Source organism: Palaemon carinicauda, chromosome 15 (assembly GCF_036898095.1).
Source record: "Palaemon carinicauda isolate YSFRI2023 chromosome 15, ASM3689809v2, whole genome shotgun sequence".
In the NCBI taxonomy this organism is placed as follows: domain Eukaryota; kingdom Metazoa; phylum Arthropoda; class Malacostraca; order Decapoda; family Palaemonidae; genus Palaemon; species Palaemon carinicauda.
This window is the reverse complement of record NC_090739.1, coordinates 58,006,361-58,032,231: the sequence shown is the minus strand read 5'-3', so window position 1 is coordinate 58,032,231 and position 25,871 is coordinate 58,006,361. Positions and strand designations below refer to the sequence as shown.

Sequence of the window (25,871 nt, the reverse complement as noted above, 5' to 3'; positions counted from 1 at the left end):
TGCGAGACCTTCCTCAGATGGCCTGCAGTGTGAATAGACCAGGGAGGTTCGATTCTGGTCTTAGGGTTAGGTGGAGGACGACATAGTCTGTCTAAAGCTGGAGCGTCGGTATGTCGCGGTGACAGATGTAAATCCCGAGACCTGAGAGATTACACATCATTCTTAGAGCCCTCAGATAGGAGGACTCTAAATCCTTTGATGGATCTTCTTCCGAGGAATCTTCCGGTCGCGCTAATTCCTCGCAAGGGAGGGCGATAGAAGCCCGAGTGTCTGGAGGTAATGGCGACATAGAATACTCCATAGCCGTTATTCCAAGGGAAGGCTGAACGCTGGCTAATGGCGCCGCGCGCACCTGATCTTGCCTGGAAGTCGATGGTCTAGGTGTAGCCGACCGAATTAACGGTACTGTCTCAGTAAGAGGTTGCATTGATTGGCGGTCTAGCCTTTTTCCTCTCTTTTCAACCGAGGAGAAGAAGGGTTGAACCCCTGCGTCTTCTTCCGAGGTTCTCGTGAGGCTCATATTCCGTAACTCATTAGGAAGTACGGGAACCGGAGCTGTTCTGTCTGAAACACGAAGTCGAGGTGAATGACCCCACGCGGATATGTCCGGAGACTTGCGCGATCGGGATGCTGAAGGACAGGAGTGCTCTCTCTCTGTTGATACAAAGCGACGGCAAGAAGAAGTGCTCTTTCTCGCTTCCCTAGAGCGATCTCAGCTCCTCAAGTTAATATGTAAAGGAGAGGGATCGCGCTCAGAGGGCTCTCTTTCCTTGGTCGCGCTCCGGGCGCGATTAGATGAAAAATCGCTCCCACAGGAGCGCTTATTATGCTTAGGAAAACTCTCTCGTGACGAAGAGCGAGAACGTCTCGTAGAGTTCTTCTTCTTACAGCGCCTAGATGATCCCTCGCAAAAGGAAGACGATAGCGAGGCGGAACGATGACGCAAGGATGCGCTCTTCTTATGTTTATGATGAGAGCGCTTATCGTCTCTCGGTGAGACATTTCATGAAGAGATAGAAGGCGAGGAAGAGCGAGAACGATAACGTCTCTTCCTATGTCGCCTCTCTCTCCGACGAGAACGTCTGGGCGGAGAGCGAGCTCTCCATTTCCTCTTCTCTCTCTCCCTCCTAGCCTCCGAGGAGGATGAAGATGATGAGGATGAAGATGATGAGGAGGAGGAGGAGGAGGAGGGGGAGGGGGAGGTATAGCGATGATCGCGCTTGCAACGTTGTGGTTTCGTAGAAGCGCAAGCGAGAAGCAAAGTAGGCGCCGCGGGAGCTGAAGTTTCTACATCTGCCGACACTTCAGCGGCCCCCGGCTGGGTTGACGGTATGTAGGCGAGGTCCGGAACTCCCGAAAGTTCCAAAACAGAAGGGACCTGAGGTAAGACTGTGCTCGCGAGGAACTGGTTCCACACTTCCACCGAAGGAGAACCAAGAAGTCCAAGGGCAGGCCATACCGCTCGTATGTGATCTGGAATAGAAGAGTTATTCACGATGGTGGAAGAAAATGTCCCACTGGGAGGGGCAACGTGATCCGCCTGACCAGGGGGAATGGAGGTTAAGTCAATGGTGCCGCTCTTCCTTGACTTCCCCCCGGAGGAAGGAGGCAAGGAAGAGTTTGGAGGGAGAGATCGAGAGGCCGAAGAAGAGGCTCGAGACTCCTTACCTTTCGACGGCGAACCTGGAGGTAACGAATCCTTCTTGGATTTCTTCTTCTTCCTCTTCACGAACTTATCCCACTGAGAGGGCGACCATTCTCTACATACTTGGCAGGGGGAGCCTTCAGAACACCTATGACCTCTGCACGAATGGCATAGGGAATGAGGATCCACCTCCAGTGGTGACATGAATGTGCCACAAGATTTCGGGGGAATCCCAGGACACTTCCTCATAATAGAGGACATCACATCTAATAAAGAAAAGAAAATGAAAAAAGTTAATCAAAAACACACTAAAGAAAGGCTAGTTTACCAGTCAAACAAAAGCAGGAGCAGCGGTGCTACCAATGCAACGGCTAGAATGCATTGGAGGTATTCAGTAGCTACCGACCAGCAGTCCCCCACCCCTAACAGGTGGATAACTACCGGACCGGTCGTCAACGACCTTGTTAAGGTTTTCTGCCGTATTTTCCAGCTCGCGCTAGAATATCTCCTATAGTAAAGAATGAGGGTTTGTATTTAGAGTAGGAACAAATACAAATTATCTACGAATTTGTCATTTGTTCCATAACTGGAACACAAACCTACATTATTTATTAGGGGTGACTCACCCATTAGGAAGGGTGAACGTCCCTGCCAATCTGGCTTTTGGCTTTGCCCGGGGCTCCTTATCCGAGTATATTTGTACCCAAAATAAGAAGTCCCTGCACCTCGCTAAAACCTTGCTACGCAAGGTCCGCGGCCTACGTAAGCTGTGTGTTGAGAAAAGCAGTGTGACTGTCAAGGTGAAAGTTATTCCGAGATTTAGTAGGAAAAACTGTTGTAACCAAGACTTTCCAAATACCACCTCGCCAGGGTATGCAACAGTGTTAGCTTAATACTAGGTACACAAGGGAGCATGGTATACCTGCAGTTGTTTGAGGTCAGCTTATACCGAGAACCCAGGATGCTGATTTCCCCAAGAGAGGGGAGAATGAAGAAAAGAATAAGAGCCAGTCAAACCTTTACATTCACACAAACTAAAACCGGGTAACAGTGCCCTCAACCTTCTGCTACTTGTCCCATAAGGAGCTTGAGATATACAACCAGCTGTTGTGCAGCTACCACAGGACTGATAGAGATTGTATCGAGTTCCTGTGGGTCACGTCTTGCAGGAGAAAGGTTGTGAAAGTCATCTGGAGCATTCACACCCTTGCTTGTAGAAACTGCATCACAGAGTAATCTGCTTAGAAGGGCCAAGGGCATAGCTATGCACCTGACATAGTGGGTCGACGTGTTGGATGAGGATCTGGATTCAGAGTGTAATTGATGACTGTGAATCCAGCAGAGATGATGTTTTGGTGATCCTCCTCTTGTCTCTCCCAGTGCTGACGACAAGAGAAGAGACCGGGGTGGGCTGTTGCCATTCTCTTGAGGTAGAGCCTCAAACCTCAACCTGGGTACAGTAGCAGATGATCTGGATCGTCAGTTATTGAGTGGAGACTTGTTGTCTAGGATCTGTCCCCTCTGGAGACTATGTCTGGCAACAAACTCAGGGACGGAACTGAAGATTGCCTTTCACCTTTCTCATGAATGGGGCGATGTCGAAAGAGAGTCCATGAAGTTCCTTGACTCGTTTGGCCGCTGTCAAAGTGTGTAGGAACACTGTCTTCTGAACCATGTGAAAAATGGAGTTTTTATGATAAAATGATATTTTCATAAAATAAATTTTTTAACATACTTACCAGCTGGTTATATAACAATAGCTTTATTCTTCTGTCCGGAAGAAATTCAAAACTTGCAGCAATCGCATAGATATACCAGGTATACACTAGCGCCACCACGGAGCTAGGTCGAACTATCCCTCCTAGTATCAGATTTTCCATGCCCATAGGTCTCTAGAGGGGAGGAGGGTGGGATTTTAAGTTATATAACCAGCTGGTATGTATGTTCAAAAATTTATTTTATTATGAAAATATCGATTTTAAACACTTAAACTTACCTGCTGGTTATATAATAATAGCTGATTGACACCCTTGGTGGCAGGTCAGAGACAGCAACATTAATGGAATTTCACTTGAGAGTTTAAAACAAAACTAGCTTAAGGGTTCGTACCTATTAAGGAAGCTGACTTCAATGGTTCTCTGCATTAATGAGTCTGCTGTCCTTTGAGAACCAGCAATCCACCCAGGGGGCTGAAGAACTCTAGGAGCTGTTAAACGGTGAATAACCTATATGCTGACAGGACCTCAACTAATACCCTTGTTCCGGGCGCTCTCAAGGAAGATTGTCTAACAATTTCCTCCAATCATAAAAATATATACAAGTTCCAAGAGGGGAAAAGGGTACTAGGGATTAAGGGAGTGTAGTGGTAGATCCTTCACCTACTACTGCATTCGCTGCTACGAATGGACCCAAAGTGTAGCAGTCCTCATAAAGTGTGTGGACACGTTTTAAATAATGTGATGCGAATACAGATTTACTTCTCCAAAACGTTGTATCCATTATACTTTGCAGAGAACGATTTTGTTTAAAAGCCACAGCTCTAACTTCATGAGTCTTAACTTTCAGGAGCTTAAGGTCTGCCTCACCACAGTGTGTGAGCTTCATTAATCAAAAGTTATGAAATATGATAAGGCGTTTTTAGACATAGGAAAAGCAGGCTTTTTGACTGCACACCAAAGAGCTTCTGAATTGCCTCTTAAACCGTTAGTCCTGTCTAAATAGAACCTTAGTGCTACAGGACATAGAACCTTCTCCAGCTCCTCACCCACCAAATCAGAGAGGTTAGCAATTTCGAAAGATTTTGGCCATGGATGAGGACGATGTTCGTTCTTGGCTAAAAATTCAAGCAGCAGGGAGCATATAGCTTCGCCGTTTCTAAAGCATGAACTTCACTGACCCTTTTAGCTGTTGCTAAGCTTACTAAAAATAAAGTCTTTAAAGTCAGATCTTTAAAAGAAGCAGAGTTCAAAGGTTCAAATCTGTCACTCATAACAAATTTTAAAACCACATCTAAATTCCAGGCTGGTGAATCCTGTCGACGTTTTTCAGAGGTTTCAAAGGATCTAAGGAGATCCTGAAGGTCCTCGTTATTCGAGAGGTCTAAATGTCTATGCCTGAAGACTGCTGATAACATACTCCTGTACCCTTTAATGGTTGAGGAGAAATTGTGCCTTCTTCTAAGCTCTAAAAAGAAATCGGCAATTTGAGCTATAGAGGTACTGGATGAAGAAACCGAGTTAGCTTTACACCATGCTCTAAAAACTTCCCACTTGGAATGGTACACCCTGATAGTAGAAGTTCTTCTTGCTCTAGCAATAGCCTTGGATGCTTCCTTCGAAGTGGGGTTGTCTGAGAAGATCTATTCTCAATGGCAAGCTTCTTGGAACATCAACCATCCATTCCAGTACCTCTGTGAACCAACCTCTTGACAGCCAGAAGGGGGATATTAACGTCAATCTGGTTCCCTCGTGAGACAAACTTTTGTAGTACTTTGTACAGCACTTTGAATGGAGGGAAAGCGTACACATCTAGGTGTGACCAGTCCATCAGGAACGCGTCTGTGTGTGACGCTTCGAGATCCAGAACTGGGGAGCAATAATTCTCTAGTCTTTTGGTTTTTGAAGTTGCGAATAGATCTATGAGAGGGCAGCCCCAAATCTGCCAAAGTTTCTTGCATACATCTAGATGCAGTGTCCACTCTGTGGGGAGAACTTGATTCCTCCTGCTGAGGCTGTCTGCCCTCACATTTTTTTTTCCCCCTTGAATGAATCTTGTCAACAGGGATATCTTTCTTTGATGTGCCCAAACGAGAAGAGTTCTTGCTATCTCGTAAAGCAGCCTCGAATGCGTTCCCCCTTGTTTCGCTATGTAGGCCAAAGCTGTGGTATTGTCTGCATTGATTTGTATTACTTTGTTTAGTACTAGCTTCTCGAACCCCTTGAGAGCCAACAGGACTACTAACAGCTCCTTTTGATTGATGTGGAGACTTTGCTGCTGTTTTGTCCACAGACCCAAAATCTCTGACTTTCCTAGTGTTGCTCCCCACCCAGAGTCCGAGGCGTCGGAAAACAACATAAGGTTTGGGCTCTTTTGTTCCTAAGAGAGACCTTCCTGGAACCCGTTTATGTTGTTCCAACAACAATAGTACTCTTTTATTGGTCCCGTAAGAGGAATGCTCTCCTTGTCGAGGCTGTCCTCTTTGTTCCAATAGCAATTGAGATGGAACTGAAGGGGTCGTAAAACTAGTTTCCCCAAAACACACAAATTGTTCCAGTGAAGAGAGGGTTCCCAGGAGACTCATCCACTCCCTCACTGAACAAAACTCCTTCTTTAGAAAGGCACAAAGCCTTAGGAGAGCTAGCTGTATTCTTGCAGGTGATGGAAAAACCTGAAAAGTCAGACTGTGAATCTCCATCCGAAAATAAAGAATCTTCTGGGAAGGGATCAATTGAGTCTTCTCTGAATTCACCAGAAGTCCTGGCTCCTCTGACAGACTCATTGTCAGACGCAAAACCTCCAGACAGCCATTGAGTGAGGGGGCTCTTAGTAACCAATCGTCCAAGTACAAGGAGGCTCTGATGCCTCTTGAGTGGAGCATGATCTTTGTGAAGACTAGAGGGGCGGTGGTGAGGCCGAAGCATAAGGCCCGAAACTGGAATACTTCCTTCCTGTACACAAACCTTAGGTAACATTTGCAATTTGGGTGAATCGGGACATGAAAATAAGCATCCTGGAGGTCTAATAAGACCATCCAATCACCTTTCCTTACTGCTGCAAGAACCGGTCTTTGGGATTCCATAGAAAACTTTGTCTTCTGGACGTAGTTGTTGAGGGCTGGCCTCCATCCTCCCGAGTTCTTGGGAACCAGGAACAGCCTGTTGTAGAAGCCAGGTGATTTTAAGTCCCGTACCCTCTCTATCGCCTTCTTCTCTAGCAAAAGAGACATTTGAAGCTGCATGGCCTGCCTCTTTGATTTTTCCTTGTATTTGGGAGAAAGATCCACCGGGTTTGAAATTAACGGGGGTTTCGAGATAAAAGGGATTTTGTATCCCTTCTTTAACACTAAGTCGGACCATGGGTCCACTCCCCTTTTCTCCCAGGCCTGCCAAAAATTGCTTAGCCTGGCCCCACTGCTGTCTGAAGGTGAAGGCAGTCGGACTCTGCTTCTGCCTGACCTAGAACCTCTCCTTGTTCTGGCCTTTCTACTATCGGATCTGAAGCTGCCTCTACCGACTGTCCTTCCACGAAAAAACTTTGTTTTTTGAGGGAAGGTAAGATCCTCCTTGAACCCACGGGCGGAGAATGATGGAAGAACCTTCCTTGCTGATTTAGAGACCAGGTCATAAGTGGCCTTTTGAGTAAGGGCAGCAGCCACCTCCTTTACTAGTTCCTGAGGGAAAAGAGAAGGAGAAAGAGGAGCATAAAGCAACTCTGACCTCTGAAATGGAGTGACTCCCATGGAGAGAAAAGAGCACATAGTTTCTCTTTTCTTAACAACTCCGGCTGTGAATAGGGCTGCTAATTAATTTGAGCCATCTCTTACAGCTTTGTCCATGCAGGACATTGTATGGATAAGGTTAGAAGTCTCAGGGTCTTTTAAAGCAGAAACTTTCTTTCCCAAGGTACCCAGAGACCAGTCAAGGAAGTTGAAAACTTCAAAAGCTCTATATATGCCCTTGAGAAGATGGTCAAACTCAGTCATAGACCATAAAATCTTCGTTCTTCTCATAGCTAAGCGGCAAGAAGAGTCAACCAAACTCGAGAAGTCGCCCTGAGCAGAGGCAGGAACTCCCAAGCCTAGAACACCTCCTGTTTCATACCATACGCTAGACTTGGAGGCTAACTTGGCTGGAAGGAAACTTTCTTAGATTGCATCCAATTCTCCATCAACTTTAATGCTCTCTTAGAAGAGCGGGAGAGAACCATCTTAGTAAACCTTGACGCTTTTGATGATAATCCCACGGTAAACTCCAATGGAGGAGAGCGAGGGGCTACAGGAGTAAAGCTGTCAGGAAATAATTCTGAAAAAAACCAACATAATCTTCTTGAGATCAGCAGAATGTTGTGGTGTTTTATTTCCTTCCTCCTCTGAGGCAATGTCCAATGGCTCATCTAGGGAGGAATGATCATCCTGATCCTCTTCCGAAATAATTCCAGCTGGTGTAACCGCTTCTAGTTCTGAAAGGCGCCGCTCGTGAGCGCAAGCGTCAGCTGCGCGGTGTGCGCGATCAAGTCATTCAGTTTGTTTGTCTACTTGGTGCTCAATAATATTGCGCTTGGCGTCACGTCCGTGCGTTTGCTGTACTGAATCCGACTGACGTTTGGCGTCATGGTATGCTTGACATACGACGTCACGTTCTTTTTGTTCTAAGTTACGCTTAGCTAGGCGCGTGACGTCACGTTCAGGCGCCTGGCGCGTGACTTCGCGCTCAGCCGCCTGGCGCTTGTCGTGCGCCTGGAATTATGACTCTCGACGTCACGCTCACTCGCTTGACGTTTGCTGTCAAGAGAAATAGGAACTCTATGAGCCCTAGCAGTCTTAGCATAAACAGTCCCATCACCCCGCTCAACATCGCGTGTAATGGTAGGCCGCCTGTGCGACATCGCGTCACGATCGGAATCATGACGAACCAACGCTTTGCTGACCGCGGGCTGATAAGATTGCATAAACGTTGAGAGTTGCTGCTTCATGTCAAGCAGCATAGACCAATTAGGATCAACTTTAGACGAAACAGGAGTCGAAACTTCCATAGCGAATTCGCCTTCCTCATTGCTCGCGTAACGCTCAACATAATCAGGAAATGGAATCCAGTCCGATGGAAGCGGTGGTGCATGTACAGTAACACCAGACTCAGGAATAAGCTCTGACTCAGTCTGAATTATCCCCTTGTCAATTTTCAACATTTTGTTAGGACGTTAAGAGGAGAACATTGAACAGACGATTGAAAACGCACTGGCGAATCCCAATGGCTACAGCCAGGCGCTTGCGGTGATGGATCACATCGCTGCTCGCCTTCATCCGCCTTTCTTTTAAGGGGTCTGGAAGCCTGACGCCAGACTTTGCCATACGTAGCTTAATCTGAGGATGAGGATAAAATACTAACCTCTCCTTTCCCATGGTGAGGGTGAGCAATCTGTGACATTGAGACAACAGGAACGCTTGAAGGCACGTCTGCGCGCTTGATGATGCCTCTCGTTCCCTTTCGCCGCTCGACTTTACTTCTCCCATGGGTTCGGGAGCTTGAAAGAGGTCTAAGGCTAGGTGAACGACAAGAACACGCAGACGCACCCTCCACATCACTGAACACATTAATAGCACTTTTAAGTTGATTAACATCGGACATAATTTTGGTCTGTCCGCTGCTAGCGATTCCACCCTTGAACCAAGAGCCTGGATTGCTGTCATCATATCTTTCATTGTAGGCTCAGATTGAACAGAATTAGGTTCAGGATCTACCACTACAGGGGAAGAATTAGGTTCAATGACATTAGAAAATGATAAATCCCTTGATCGAAAGGAACTACACCTAACTCTACCCCTTTCTAGTTTACGAGAGTAGCGTTCATAAGCCAACCACTCACTTTCGGATAATTCAAAACATTCTTGACATCGATCTTCAAAAATATGACAAATTCGGAGATAATTTGTATTTTTCCTAACCATACAAACCTTAGCTATTTACATTGGGTATTACTTTTGGCGTAGCTCAAATGACGAGCCATTAGATTTTAACGAGGTTTCCTACCCCGCGCTAGTTAGCAGGGGTAGGGGGAGGGGTAGCTTGCTACCCCTCCCTCCCTCACACACCGGAGAAATGTCTCACTTCACTTAGAGGTAGGACTTGACTTGGGGGACAGGGCTGGCGGGTAAATATGTGTAAATAGCTAAGGTTTGTATGGTTAGGAAAAATACAAATTATCTCCGAATTTGTCATTTGTTCCGTAATCGAAATACAAACCACGCTATTTACATTGGGTGACTTACCCCTTAGGAAGGGTGGAAAGTCCCCAGCCATACTGGCTTTGGCTTTACCCGGGGACTCAGAAACCGAGTGAGTCGCACTCGAGAAAAGGAGTCCCTGCACCTCACAAGTTCCTTGCTCCGCAAGGAAACGTGTGGCCTACATAAGCTTGTGTGTGAAGGAAGAAAGTGTGACCCGTCCTAGGCAGTTGACCTGGAGTTCCAGAAGGAACTCTGGGTTAGGACGTTCCCAATACCACCTCGTCAGGGTATGGGGGACGCGACAGTATTGACTCAATACTCGGAACACAAGGAAGCATGGTTTACCTGCAGAGGTTTGAGGTCAGCTAAGCAGAGACCAGGATGCTGCTTCCCCAGTAGAGGGGACGATGAAGAAAAAAGTAAGGGCCAGACATACTTCTTTCGTTCATGCAGACTAAAACCTGATAACAATGCCCTCAACCTTCTGCTACCTGTCCAAAAAGGAGCCTGAGGTTAGACCAGCTGTTGTGTAGCCACCACAGAGCGATAGAAACGTATCGATACTCCTGTGGGTCACGTCCTGCAGGAAGCGGGCTGTGAAGGTCATTAGACGCTTCCAGACTCCAGCTTGTAGCACCTGCGTCACAGAGTAGTTCTACTCGAAGGCGAGGGACGTTGCGATGTATCCGACATCGTGCTGTAGGGCGACGTGACGGGGGAGGGTCTGGATTCAGGTCGAGATGAATGCCCTTGAGTCCGAGCTGAAGAGGTATACTGGTGACTCTCCCTTGTGTCCTCCCTGTGCTCCCAAACCGGCCTGCACGTGAGGACAAACTGCAGCTGTTCTCAAAGATAACCCCTCGATTCCTTTACTGACAAGAAGGAGAAGGTTTGGGTCATCTGATACAGAACGGAGACTCGAAATCTTGAAGGAGTCGAACCGAAGGTCCGGGACTCCAAGATTCTGAGTCTAGAAAACAACTCAGGAGCGAACCTGAATGTTACCTTCCCCTATTCTCTTGAAAGGGTGGAGTCGTACGAGACCATGAAGATTGCTTACACACTGGCCGAGGCCAGAGTGAGCAGGAGCACCGTCCCCCAAAACGGAATACGATCAGAGGCCTGACGTACTGGTTCTTGAGAAGATCTCTTAAGGGACTAAAGAGTCCGAACCATGCTCCATGGAGGAGGTCTCACTCCGACTGGGGGCAGGGACGTTCGCAGCTTAGCATGAGCGAAGAAAGGTCCAGCGGGAAGGGCTAAGTCTATTCCTTTCAGCCTGCAGGCCAGGGAAAGGCTGAGCGATAGGCTTCACTGCCGAGAGCGGAAAAGAGTTTCCACCCGCCGAAACGCAATAACTTCGTTATTGCTGGAGAAAAGGCCTCAAGGGAAGAGGTATCTCTCCCACGATACCAACCACAGAAGACTCTCCACTTCGCCTGGTAGACCCCTGCGGATGACTATCGCAGGTGACGCGACCTTCGCTCCGCGACTGTAGCGGGTTGTCTCTTCTTGAGGGGGCGGCGTAGTGTCTCCAGGCGTGAAGCTGAAGCAATGCAACGGCTCGGGAAAGATGTTGTAGTGTGGTTGTTTGAGTAGCCTGTGTCGTGGAAGAAGCTCTCCCGGGAGTTCCGTCAGGGGAAGCAGAGGGTCCGGAAACCGTTCTGCGTATAGTCACAGCGGAGCTCTCAGGGCCATCGAAAGGTTGACAGACAACCTGGTCTTGTTGAGACCCATTCTCAACAGACAACAATGGTGGGAAGACGCAGGCATCGATGTTGTCCCACCGTCACCGGAAAGCATCTTGCCAAAGAGTCTTGGGGTCTGAGACTGGGGGGAAGAACAGCGGAAGCTTGAAGTTCCAGGCTGTCGTGATCAGGTCCCCCAAGCCAGGACTTGCTGGTTACTATAGGCCAAAGACCCCCAGGTACTCTCTATCTGTGAGGCTCTGCTCAGATAGTCGGAGAGAACATTCCTCTGCCCGGAATGAGCGAGCCGATAGTGGTATTGAGAGGACCTCGGACCATCTCAGTATCTCTACTGCAAGATGCGAAAGTATGAAAATGCGCCTCCCTGCTGGTTGGAATACGCCAGTACCATGAAGTCGTCGCACACGGAGCGACTCGGCAGGATCTGTAGGATCTGTAGAGGGGCCAGACTACGGCCCCTAAGCCTGCCTGAATGATGGGGAGGTACCCCTCAGGTCCTGACCTAGGCCTGAACCGGAACATGCCCCCCCCCTTACTTTGACGAGTCCGAGAACAGCATCAAATGTGGGGAAAGGACGAGAAAATCCACTCCCATGCAAGAGGTTCCATAGGTCAACCCATTGCCGGTCTAAACGTTCCGCTGGTCCCATAAGGACCAGAAAGTCCGGTTAATCATTGCTTGGATACCATCGGAACTTGGGCCTCCTCACAGGGAACTTATCCTGAGGCGACCGTTCGGAACTAGACGGGTCAATGAGGAAAAGAGACCCAGGAAACGTTCCAAGATAGGGCTGAAAGCTCTCCTTGACTGAGAACAGGTACTGCGACTCTCCTCAGCCTTGCCACAGTCAACTGAAGGGAAGGCTCGGAGAAGGAGTCAACAGCATCTGGTGTTCCCAGGCGGTCACCCATCCAAGTACTGACCAGACCCAACGTTGCTTAACTTCGCTGATCGGACGAGAAGCGGTGTTTTCAACGTGGTATGGCTGTTGACTCAAAATCATGGCTAGATACTCCAGATGTTGAGGCAGAAGTAGAGAAGGTTCCTAGCAAATTACCATGATCCCTCACTCTTGGTAAAGACCCGGAAGCTTGTCCCGGTGTCGGAGAAGGTCGAACCCGAGCCTACCGGAGTTGACCAGACCTCCAAAAAGCGAAGGAGGCGGGAGCCTGCTCCTGAGCGGCCATGAGGAAAGCAGGTAGAGTTCTCTGGGAAAAAACCTGCGATGCTGCGGCGGGATCGCCACACTGCATCTTAAGCAGGGACACCTGTAGTCTAGGCTGAATTCCAAGAGCTTCCTGGAAGATGGATGGAATGGAACCTGCAGCCTCGTTACCAGTCTGATCGACTCTGCTGTTCCACGCTGGACGAAGTTTGTTCGACAAACTTGATCAGAGCTGAGAGGTTGACTACGGAACTCCCGTCTCAGATGCTTTCCCAGAAGAAAGGATCGACTGAAGAAGACGGGGGGGGGGGGGGGGGGAGCCGTCGACGACCCTATGGTGGACCTTCTCCTAAGGCATGGATCATTTTGCCCAAAGGGCAAACCTCTTGCTGACCCCATGGCATAGAGGCTCAGTGACACTGGATTCGCTGACAGTGACGGAGAGATGGTAAGAGAGAAGCGCGATATCCTTGGCTGATCACGGAGATCGTGCAGGAATCGGCATCAGGAAGCTGTTATCCGGACGAGTAACCCTAGGCATCCCCCCAGCGTGAGACCTGCAAGGGGGGTTGCCAATCCTAGAGTTTGTGAACTCTGCCGCTCCCTCTAGGATTATGCCTCCCCGGGAGAGCCTCCCGTGCTACCTGTCCCTGACAGGAGGGGACTGCTATTGTACACCTTGTCTTAGCTGCCGTAGCCGGTTCCGATAGCTTAGGCTGACGAGGCTGAATGAAGAGGCGTCGTAGGCCTGCAGGGTCTGGAAGAAAGCGCCTTGGGGGAGTGAAAACGGAAGTCGACTTCCTCCGCACAACAGCTGTCCATTTCTCTGTCCTTGGGCTCAAACAAGCTCTTCCCAAGGATGGAAGAGTATCTGAGCTTGTCGACATCCACGGATGAGACACTCGAGGGGAAGCCCTCGGTCACTGCGTCTAGATGCTCCAACATCGAGTTTGCCCGCAAGTTCGAAACTTGGCGACGGAACGCCAAGGTGCTTGAGCCCGAGAGGAGGAAAGTACCCATGATCTTCCTGGAGCTTCCTTGTACAACACCTTGGGTCGCAACCGAGGAGGGAAAGGACCTGGTAAGCCCCTTCCACGAGATGGAGAAGAGGAAGGGCTAAACCAGTCACCCCTTGCCCGATGGAGAAATCTCGAACGGAAAGCTCCCTGGCAAGACCGTTCCAGGGAATGACGAGGAGGAAGGGCTAACCGAGGTTCTGGAAAGAAGAATGTTGCTCAGACCTCCCTGAAGATTCTTCCTGCTCTTGCACGTGACATGCTCTGCGTTTACGGGGTGAAGACCGTGTTCTGGAAATACGCGTTCCAGAAAACTCGCCAGGCTGGCCGTGTTGCGAAACCCCGACGGGACTCGCGGTCGCAATCGCCCTGGCGCTGGCGCGATGGTAAATCAATGGTTCGCGCGTGGCCGAACGTGGAAGCGCCCGTGCGCGGGCACGCATGAGCGCAGACGAAAGTGCGCGAGGGAGCGCAGAAGGAGGGCGAGCGTGGTAGGAAGGGCGAGAGCTGGTGGTCGGAATCCGATAGTTCACAGGCGAGCGATGACCCATAGGCAAGCAATGGCTACTGCAGGAATTGAGCTGGCGCTCGCGCGATAGAACAACGTTGGTTCGCGCGATGGAACACCGTCGGTTCGCGCGATGGAATACCGTTGGTTTGCGCGCGGGCGCGCGGGCGAGCGCAGGCGGTCGGGAGACTGATGGCGAGTAGGCGGGCGATGGCGCGTCTTGGCGAGCGATGGCGCGTTGGCGAGCGGTGGTGCGTTAACAAAACGCTAGCGCGTAGGCGAAGAATCGCGTGGGCGCGTGGGAGGTCGCTGACACGTAAGAGACTAGGAATGGTTAGCGCGCATCGCGCTAATCAGAAGGCGCGCAGGTGCATCAGGAAGGTGGGCGCTGATGCGAGCTGTCAATCAGGCGATCCTGGACGGTCAGGAAAAACCGTTGGCGCCCATTGGTGCGTGGCAGGAAAGGGCGCGCAGATGTGCACTGGCGATTGAAGAAAGCTGGCGCACAGAAGGACAGAAGTAAAGGTGAGCGCTGGCGAGCAGGAGGAAGATCTACGCCAAGACTCAGCTACCGGAGATCGTGGTCCACAGCAGGCGAGCGCTAGATCGCTACTGGTGGTGTCCAGGGGACCTGTAACGCGTGGAAGATCGATGGCAATTGTTGACGCGCAGGAGATCGCTGACGAGCAGGCGAACGTTGACGCGTATGTGGTCGCTGGCGAGCAGAAGGGCGACGTGTGGAATCCTGTGCGTACAGTAGCTTAGAAGCACGCGTAGGCGACCGCGAGCGTTGCTGCGCTGGAGCAGGCTGACGAGCCAGATCGCGAGAGCGAGGAGAAGGAGTGTCCTTGTCCAAGACCTGAACCGAAGTTCTAGGTCGCGCGGGCGAACGTGGGCGCGTATCAGGAACTGGAAGCGCAGGTGCGCTCTGACGGGCAGGAGATCTAGAGAGCTCAGGAGACCGATGGCGCGCAGGGCGCACAACAGGAACAGCAAGATGTTCGGAGTCCTCAGGAGAGCGCTGGCGAACAGGAGACCGCTAGCGATCAGGAGAACGCTGACGAGCAGGAGAGGGCCTGTGCGCTAACACTGCAGGGGGTGAGCAGGGGAACCCTGACACGCAAGGGAAGCACACCGTGGGAGGCAACCCTTTGCCCCGAAGGGACCGTTGCCCGTCGGATGACGAGGTCAGACTGCTGTCCATCTGCACCAGGGGCGGAAGGTCAGGAAGGCGTTGGAGATCGATCCCCGGAGCGATCTAAGGAGGTAGGAGCTGCAGGCTGCATATGGATAAGATTAAAAAAAGGCGCCTCTTAGCACCCTTATAGGGAGACGGGAGGCCCTTACGACGTAGCGGACGGTGAGCCTTACGGCGAAGGGGGCCAACAGCAACAACAGCAGAAGAGTCCTCCGAAGAGGAGTCTCTATGAGTGTACTCCCTCGCGAACGAAAGAGAAACACTTCGTAGAAGAGACGGGTCAGCCAGTGACCTAAAAAGAGCAATCCTTCGCAGAGGGGCTCCTGCAGTTGCCCAGCCCCTTGAGCGTAACTGCAAGTGCGACCACTCAGCACCAAGAGCATAGTCGCGCGAAAAAAGGCAAGAGGAGAACCCCCAAAGGGGAAAAAACTCAAGCCTGGATAGGAAAACTTCCCTCAGAAGGAAAGTTACCCACCCAAGGAGGGGAGCCTCCTGAGTGTTCTAAAATGAACTGGAGAGCTGTCAATCGTCACGGGAGTACTTCCAGGAGAAGGAGACACACCCCTGACGAAGATCTATATGGGAGGCAGCAACAGCCGAATCCCCAGGCCTCAACAAGACAGCTCACTCCGTTGTCACATTACAGAAACGAACTAGATCAGTAACTGTGAAAAATAAAAACAAAAATCATTAGTTAACATTCATTCCCCCGGGAAGCCTCCAAAGAGGAATCCCGAGGGAAAAGAACACAAGAATTACACAACAGGCACGTACCCTCACAACCACTTACACTCACGGAAGGAGAGCTGTGACCAACACAGAATTATAACAATTATAATTATGTAACTATGTAATTATGTACTGTAATTTAAAAATGAATGAACGCTAAATAAAGAACGAAAACCCCGAAAGGAATCGTTCTACAAAAGTTGAAAAATCAACAAATACAATTAGATTCATAAACTAATTGAGACAAAACGTACGGCGTAGCAACCCCACCCACACGGGAAGGAAGCTACTAAGACGTAGTAAAGGGAACGTAGTAAAGGGTGAACGACCTCAAAAAAGAGAGAGAGAAAGACCGTAGTCAAACTCGAACACGACCCATGAAATTACACCGTGGTGGCCTAACTGCCGAGGGCTCCACGGAGATATCGTACACTACACACACAAGCACAAACTCTGAAAAGGAAACTTACTGATTTCTATACTCAAATATATACATAAACACGAAATTTTTTTTACATATATACTGAGTAAAAGAAAAGTAAGTGATTAAGTAAAGACAAAACAAATAATGGCTGCCAAGCGAGGACGAAGACAGAGACGTCTGTCCATTGTCCAAGCCACAAGTGAAGTGAGACATTTCACCGGTGTGTGAGGGAGGGAGGGGTAGCAGGCTACCCCTCCCCCTACCCCTGCTAACTAGCGCAGGTTAGGAAACCCTTGTTAAAATCTAATGGCTCGTCATTTCAGCTACGCCGAAAGTAATACCCAATGTAAATAGCGTGGTTTGTATTTCGGTTACGGAACAAACAAATTTTACCCCTACATCTAATGCAAATCGTATGGGGATCAACAGAGGCTTTTGGAAGCCGAGTTTTACACCCTTTCACACCCTTCCTATATGAAGGGGAGGGGTCAGCCATTTTGAAAAGTAAATAGAGAGATCAAAATCAAGCAAGGGTATAAAAATAATCCAAATTCAATAGGTATTCAAGAGAATCCGAAAGAGAGTCCAATAATTGCGAAAGTCAACACCAAAAAACTGTACATCACCAAGAACACTGTTAATTCCAGATAAACGGCGAGTGAATTCCCAAAGCTGTGTCCAATATGGCGGCAGAAGAAAATCTGATACTAGGAGGGATAGGTCGACCTAGCTCCGTGGTGGCGTTACTGTATACCTGGTATATCTATGCGATTGCCGAGTTTTGAATTTCTGCCGGACAGAAGAATAAAGCTATTATTATATAACCAGCAGGTAAGTTTAAATGTTTAAAAACAAAGTTTTATGAATACTTACCTGGCAGTTATATTGACGTCCGGCAGAATTTTTCAAAACTCGCGGCAACCGCCGTGGTGGTTGTGCGGTTAACAACCCTTACAGGGTGGTACTTGGAATCATTCCCGTTTTCTGTTCCTCAGATCATCTTTGCCCCACCTGTCTCCTGAGGGGAGGTGGGTGGGCCTTAAAATGTATATATAACTGCCAGGTAAGTATTTATAAAACTTTGTTTTATCATAAAAACTCCATTTTTATGAATAGAACTTACCTGGCAGTTATATATATATAGCTGATTCACACAGTTGGAGGAGGGTGACAGACAGTTAACATCGTTGGAAAAACAACAATACGTTGTAGGAGAAAAAATACCTCGATTCCTTACCTGCTAAGGTAGCCGACTTCAAAGGTTCCTGCCTCTTGAGTCGCTTTGCCTTAGGAGTGTCAGCCAGGAGTGGACCTGCCATGCTGAAAACAACTCAATAGAGTCTGTCAAATAGGGTGAGACCAACAACTTGAATAGACTTCAGTACTAACTATGCCCCTTTTTTTTAAAACCTGCAACCTTACTCAAACTAACCACCTAACCTTGCAGAATAGATATAAACTATCTCGCTAGACTGAGGGAACTGTACCACAAGTCAAAGTCCTCAGACAACCGTAAAAACCCCAACCCAAACACAGGCATACAAAAGCTAAGGTTGAGGGGAGGTAGTGACTCCTTTGCCTAATACAGAAGCTGTAGCTACGTATGGGCCCAAGGTGTAACACCTTTCATAATCTACTCTTACCTCTCTGAGGTAATAAGAGGCGAACACAGAGTTGCTCCTCCAGAACGTTGCATCCATAATCTGTCTAACTGACATATTCTTACAATATGCCAGCGAAGTAGCAATAGCTCTCACTTCGTGAGCCCTTACTTTCAAAAGGCTGAAGTTCTCCTCCTCACACAAGAGGTGAGCTTCTCTACAGACAGCTGAGAGCATACTCCTATACCCTTTAATCCTGGATACGGCCAGTTTAGCATCCTGTCTGAAGGACAACAAAAAATCCGCGATTTGGCTCACAGAGGTAGTGGTTGAGGAAACTTTGTGTTGCCTACACCAAGCTCTAAAGGTTTCCCACTTAGATTGGTAGACTCTTTGCGAAGAGACCCTCCTTGCTCTGGTGATAGCTCTTGCAGCTTGCGCAGAAAAACCTCTCGCTCTGACAAGCTTCTCGATAGTCTGAAGGCAGTCAGTCTTAGAGCGAGGGGGGTTATGATGATACCTCTCGAAGTGTGGCTGTTTGAGAAGCTTTGGACTTGGAGGAAGGCTTCTTGGAAAGTCCACCAACATGTCCACCACTTCCGTGAACCATTCTCTTGTTGGCTAGAATGGAGCTACTAGGATCATTCTTCCTGATTCGAGGAGAGCGAATTTCCTTACGACCAGATTGATGATCTTGAACGGGGGGGAACGCATATGTGTCCATCCCCATCCAGTCCATCAAGACGGCGTCTACTGCTATTGCCTCCTCGTCCGGGACTAGGGAGCAGTAGTTGGGGATCCTCTTGTTTTGGTTGGGGGTGAAGAGATCTATTAAAGGTCTCCCCCATAACTTCCACAGACTCTGACAGACCTGGTGGTTGAGGGTCCATTTTGTGGGAAGAACTTGCCCTTTCCTGCTGAGCATGTCTGCTCTTACATTCTTCTGTCCCTGCACAAATCTTGTTAGCAGTTCTATTTTGTTTTCCTTTGACCACAGAAGGAGCTCCTTTGCTGTTTCGAAAAGAGACAGGGAGTGAGTTCCCCCTTGCTTTCTGATGTAAGCGAGCCGTGGTGTTGTCCGAGTTGACCTCCACTATCCTCCCTGACACTGAGTCTTTGAAGGCCTTCAGTCCTAACAGAATGGCCATCAACTCTTTCCTGTTGATGTGCTATTCAGTCTGATTCTTTTCCCAAGAGCCTGAGACCTTCTTGCTTCCTAGTGTTGCTCCACATCCTGACTCCGAAGCGTCTGAGAACAGCACTAGGTCTGGGTTCTTCCTGTACAGGGAGATTCCTTCCCCTAACCACCAAATCAGATGAACCTTGATTTCTGCTGGAATGGGGAAGGAAAAGGAGTCTTCCTGAATCCTCCTGTTCCACACCTTTGATAGGAAGTGTTGAAGAGGTCTGAGGTGCAGTCTTCCCAAAGAGACAAACTGTTCAAGCGAGGAGAGGGTTCCCAGCAAACTCATCCAATCCCTCGCTGAGCACTTCTGTCTCTTCAAGAATTCTCGAACCTTCTCGAGGCACCTGGTCTGCCTCTCTTGGGAGGGAGAAGCCCGAAAACGAACTGAGTCCAGAACTATCTCCAAATAAAGAATAGTCTGACTCGGCTCAGTCTGAGATTTCTCCCTGTTGATGACGAGACCCAGTTCTTGAGCCATCATGAAAGTCTTGTGTAGGTCCTCCAGACATTTCTCTTTCGACCGTGATCTTATCAACCAGTCTTCAAATAAAGAGATACTCTTATCCCCTCTTGATGAAGCCATCCTGCCACGTTCGCTATTACTCTGGTGAAGACTTGAGGAGCAGTGCTGAGGCCGAAGCAAAGGGCCTTGAACTGGAAGCACTTGCCCTGGATCATGAATCTCAGGTACTTCCTTGAAGTCGGATGGATGGCGACGTGAAAATAAGCGTCCTGTAAATCCAGAGACACCATCCCGTCCCCTGGACGTACTGCTGCCAGCACCGACTGAGTCATCTCCATGGTAAATTTTGTCTTTTCCACAAAGACGTTCAGAGAGCTGACATCCAGAACGGGTCTCCATCCACCAGAGTTCTTGGGTACCAGAAATAGGCGATTGTAGAAACCTGGGGAGGATAGTTCTAGAACTGGTTCTATCACTCCATTCTCCAGCATCTGGTCCACCAGGTCCAGTAGGGCCCTTTGTTTCACGGCATCCGAGTACTGAGCCACTAAGGCTAGAGGAGTATTTGAAAGCGGAGGCGTCTTCAAAAGGGGGATCTTTTATCCCTCCTTGATGACCGAGAGGGACCAGGCGTCCGCCCCTCTTCTCTCCCAAGCCTGCCAAATAAGTGACAGTCTTGCTCCTACCGCTGTCTGGAGGACTTGAACTTCATTTCCTGGAGAGGGATCTAAACGAACCTCTATTCGTTCTTCCGCCCGTCTCCTGCCTTCTTCCCCTGAAGTCTATTCTCGAAGGAGCTGTTGAAATATGTTATTTTCATTAGTAAAATAAATTTTTGAATATACTTACCCGATAATCATGTAGCTGTCAACTCTGTTGCCGACAGAAATCTACGGTCGGGATACGCCAGCAATCGCTATACAGGTGGGGGTGAACACCACAGCGCCATCTGTGGTCAGGTACTCTAGTACTTCTTGTCAACACCACCTCAATTTTTTCCTCGGTCCACTGGTTCTCTATGGGGAGGAAGGGTGGGTCAATTAAATCATGATTATCGGGTAAGTATATTCAAAAATTTATTTTACTAATGAAAATAACATTTTTCAATATTAATCTTACCCGATAATCATGTAGCTGATTCACACCCAGGGTGGTGGGTGGAGACCAGCATACATGTTAACACAGAAGCTAAGTATCCCGTATTTTATTTTATTAGTTATTCAAAAATAACATAAAATAAATAAGTACCTGGTAAGGAAGACGACTTGAACCATTACTCTGCCTTTATTAAGTACGTCTTTCTTACTGAGCGTAGCGGTCCTCTTAGGATGCTGAACGACTCTTAGGTGCTGAAGTATAAAGGGCTGCAACCCATACTAAAGGACCTCATCACAACCTTTAACCTCGGCGCTTCTCAAGAAAGAATTGACCACCCGCCAAATCAACAAGGATGTGGAAGGCTTCTTAGCCGACCGTACAACCCATAAAAAGTATTCAAGAGAAAGGTTAAAAAGGTTATGGGATTATGGGAATGTAGTGGCTGAGCCCCCGCCTACTACTGCATTCGTTGCTACGAATGGTCCCAGGGTGTAGCAGTTCTCGTAAAGAGACTGGACATCTTTGAGATAGAATGATGCGAACACTGACTTGCTTCTCCAATAGGTTGCATCCATAACACTCTGCAGAGAACGGTTCTGTTTGAGGGCCACTGAAGTAGCCACAGCTCTCACTTCATGTGTCCTTACCTTCAGCAAAGCAAGGTCTTCTTCCTTCAGATGAGAATGTGCTTCCCTAATCAGGAGCCTGAATAGGTAAGAAACTGAGTTCTTAGACCTTGGAAGAGAAGGCTTCTTGATAGCCCACCATAAGGCTTCTGATTGTCCTCGTAAAGGTTATGACCTTTTTAGATAGTACCTAAGAGCTCTAACTGGGCAAAGTACTCTCTCCAGTTCGTCCCCCACCAAGTTGGACAGGCTTGGGATCTCGAACGACTTAGGCCAAGGACGTGAAGGAAGCTCGTTTTAGCAAAAAACCGAGCTGCAAGGAACATGTAGCCGTTTCAGATGTGAAAACTATGTTCCTGCTGAAGGCGTGGATCTCACTTACTCTTTTAGCTGTTGTCAAGCACACGAGGAAAAGAGTTTTTAATGTGAGGTCCTTAAAAGAGGCTGATTGGAGAGGTTCAAATCTTGATGACATAAGGAACCTTAGGACCACGTCTAGATTCCAGCCTGGAGTGGACAATTGACGTTCCTTTGAGGTCTTAAAAGACCTAAGGAGGTCCTGTAGATCTTTGTTGGTGGAAAGATCCAAGCCTCTGTGGCGGAAAACCGCTGCCAACATACTTCTGTAACCCTTAATCGTAGGAGCTGAAAGGGATCTTACGTTCCTTAGATGTAACAGGAAGTCAGCAATCTGGGTTACAGTGGTACTGGATGAGGAAACTGCATTGGCCTTGTACCAGCTTCGGAAGACTTCCCCTTTAGACTGATAGACTCTGAGAGTGGATGTCCTCCTTGCTCTGGCAATCGCTCTGGCTGCCTCCTTCGAAAAGCCCCTAGCTCTTGAGAGTCTTTCGAAAGTCTGAAGGCAGTCAGACGAAGAGCGTGGAGGTTTGGATGTACCTTCTTTACGTGAGGTAGACGTAGAAGGTCCACTCCTAGAGGAAGAGTCCTGGGAATGTCGACCAGCCATTGCAGTACCTCTATGAACCACTATCTCGCGGGCCAGAGCGGAGCCAACCAACGTCAGCCGTGTCCCTTGCGAGAGGCGAACTTCTGAAGTACCCTGTTGACAATCTTGAACGGCGGGAATGCATACAGGTCGAGATGGGACCAATCCAGCAGAAAAGCATCCACGTGAACTGCTGCTGGGTCTGGAATCGGAGAACAATATAAAGGGAGCCTCTAGGTTATCGAGGTAGCGAACAGATCTATGGTTGGCTGACCCCACAGGGCCCAAAGTCTGCTGCAAACATTCTTGTGAAGGGTCCACTCTGTGGGGATGACCTGACCCTTCCGGCTAAGGCGATCTGCCATGACATTCCTATCGCCCTGAATGAACCTCGTTACCAGCGTGAGCTTTCGATCTTTTAACCAGATGAGGAGGTCCCTTGCGATCTAGAACAACTTCCACGAATGAGTCCCTCCCTGCTTGGAGATGTAAGCCAAGGCTGTGGTGTTGTCAGAGTCCACCTCCACCACCTTGTTAAGCTGGAGGGACTTGAAGTTTATCAAGGTCAGATGAACCGCCAACAGCTCCTTGCAATAGATGTGAAGTGTCCTTAGCTCCTGATTCCATGTTCCCGAGCATTCCTGTCCGTCCAAAGTCGCACCCCAGCCCGTGTCTGATGCGTCAGAGAAGAGACGGCGGTCGGGTTTCTGAACAGCCAAAGGTAGACTTCCTTGAGAAGAAAGCTGTTCTTTCACCACGTGAGAGTAGACCTCCTCTCTTCGGAAACAGGAACTGAGATCGTCTCTAGCGTCATGTCCTTTATCCAGTGAGCCGCTAGATGATACTGAAGGGGGGGAGGTGGGGTCTCCCTAACTCGATGAACAGTGCCAGCGATGAAAGTGTCCCTGTTAGACTTATCCACTACCTGACTGAGCATCGGTTCCTTCTCAGCATGCTCTGGATGCAATCTAGGGCTTAGTATATCTTTGGGGCCGACGGAAAAGCCCGAAAAGCTCGACTCTGAAGATCCATACCCAGGTAGACAATGGTCTGGGATGGGACGAGCTGGGACTCCTCAAAATTGACCAGGAGGCCCAGTTCCTTGGTCAGATCCATAGTCCATCTGAGAATCTCCAGACAGCGACGACTTGTGGGAGCTCTTAAAAGCTAGTCGTCTGACGGAGCCGGACACAAGATCATGGTACTGCTGCACAGTCTGTGAACTGTCAACCATGGGGAAGCGAGGAAGTACAGTGACAACCCGAAGCTGTCTAGACTGTCTAGGTCGTACAGACAACTCCTTATCGGGTTGCTGAGGTTGCCGCACTGCGTCACAACAAGACACTTCTGCTGGTTGTTGAACGTCTTCCCAGTGACACACTGACTCCGTAAACAAAAAAATCCTCTAACAAGGACTAAGCTTGGACTGCATGTCTTGCAACACAGCTCAAGGTCTATGGGAGCAGGTGTGGTAACAGACGGGGTTAGCGACTGAAGTGGAACCATTACCCTCCCTGGAAGCATGCTATGCTTAAATAAAAGTCCATAGGAGGCTAAGCAGCTAAAGGCTCCTCTCCAAATGACAGAGTCCTCAAGGGAAAATCAGAAGGAGGGAGAATAGCACTTTCTCATCTACAGGAACCATATCCGAGAAAAGCTAAGTTCTCTCAGTGAGGGTTTCACTGGTGCAAAAGCAGCAGAATAGAAGGCAACGTTATGAAACTGCTTGACAGTCTAGTGAGTTGGCAACAACCAAAGATGTGTGACTGAGAAGCATGCGGTAAGGTATGCAGAGCATGCTGTATGTAGAGCCTGCTGTAAGGTAAGCAGAGCATGTTGCATGGCGTGCGGCTTATGCTGCATGGGATGAGGCTCATGCTGCATGGGATGAGGCTCATGCTGCATGGTATGAGACTCATGCTGCATGGGATGAGGCTCAAGCTGCAAGGGATGAGGCTTATGCCGCATGCGTTGAGGAGGATGCCGCATAGTATGAGGCTCCTGCCTCATGGGTGGCTTTTGCCTCATGGTTTGAGGAGGATGCCGCATAGCATGAGGCTCCTCATAAGCATGAGGCTGCCTCATGGGTAGAGGAGGATTTTTAAAGAAATCTGAACCTGACACTAATCTAGCTGTCCGAGGATTTACCTGGTGAGACATCAGTCTTTTTACCAGCGAGTTTTACCAGATTTCCCCGGGCCACCACGTGACACAATTGGTAGTAATTCATCAAATTACCCCTAATGAGTCAATATGGATAAATATCAACACAACATCGTGTTCAAATAGAAATAAATTTCTACCTCATACTTGGGATCGAACGCTAGCCCCTTCTAATGAAAGGCCAGGTCGAAACCAACCATGCCACGAGAGCCCATTCAAGAGTAGAGGTTCTTGCCTCAAGAGTGGAGGTGGCTGCCGCAAGAGTTGAGGTTGCTGCCTCAAGGATGGTGGAGGTTGCCGCATAGCGCTGGTATCTGGCAACTCCCAATGCGGCAGCTCACTCGTGGAGGTAGGTTGAGGAACCTCAACATCATACGTCTGGCAGGGTGGACTGCGCAGAGGTGGAGTTGAGGTTGCTGCCTCGAGGATGGTGGAGGTGGCTGCTGCGAGAGTTGAGGTGGCTGCCTCAAGGATGGTAGAGGTTGTCGTACCTCAAGAGGTTGCTGCCTCGAGGATGGAGGTAATGCAAGATACTCCTGCCTCAAGGGTAGAGGAGGTTGTAAAGCATAAGGTTCCTGTCCCCATTGTTGAGGAGGTTGCTGCGTGGTAAGAGGCTCCTGCCTCAAAGAAAGTGGAGGTTGCTGCACAGCGCTGGTATCTGGCAACTCCCAACGCGGCAGCTCACGCATGGAGGTAGCTTGAGGAACCTCAACCTCATACGTCTGGCAGATTGTACTGCGTAGAGGTGGAGGAGCGCTCGCAGGAGGAGGTGAGTTAACCTTCTCTGCCTGAAACTCCTGCATCAACACCGCAAGCTGAGACTGCATTGTCAGCAGCATAGACCACTAGAGTTTAAGAAAGACAACAACAAACGGAGCTACTGTCCGTTGAAACTGAGGGTCTAAAACAGCTGGTGCGGCAACAGACGGAGTTACTGTCTGTTGCGATACCACCTTGCCTCTCTGGGAGGTGTGCAGTTGTCGTACTGCAGCAAGTCCGAACTGACCCGGTGCTAATGGCACCACCTAGGAGTTGGACTTGCGCGGAAGGGACCGACTTGCACTTAAAAGCTGCAAGATTTGGTCCATGGTTTCTGCGAGAAACCTCTTCCGCAGACGAGGAATAAATGGGCTCTCTCGTCTTTGTGTGGGTGGGGTGATCACGTCGGCTACGTGAGTTGGTTACACCCGAAACCACGGAGGGAAACGTCTGTTCGTCGATCAAGGCCTGCTGAACCCATAAGTCCTTCGACATTACTTCTCCCCTGGGCTTGGGAGCTTGTAAGAGGTCCCAGACTAGGCGAACAACTGGCACGAACAGACGAACCCTCGAACGCAACACTGTAACACTTTGCGCTTATCACTTATCACTTTTGATTTTCTGTTTGCACTTATTTCACTGAACTCGAAACTTTAAGTGGTTTGTACCTGAAACACGCAATTCTATCC

At 49.0% G+C, this 25,871-nt stretch overlaps 1 protein-coding gene and 1 non-coding gene across 4 annotated transcripts in view; both read right to left on the bottom strand.

The window, feature by feature from the left end:
* Zmynd8 (Zinc finger MYND-type containing 8) overlaps positions 1–25,871 on the bottom strand; it is a 596,751-nt gene that overhangs the window by 553,675 nt on the left and 17,205 nt on the right. The window lies entirely within an intron of this gene.
* LOC137654839 (5S ribosomal RNA) lies at positions 12,172–12,290 on the bottom strand. The gene has a single exon (XR_011046723.1). It is a non-coding gene; the product is annotated as a 5S ribosomal RNA (ribosomal RNA).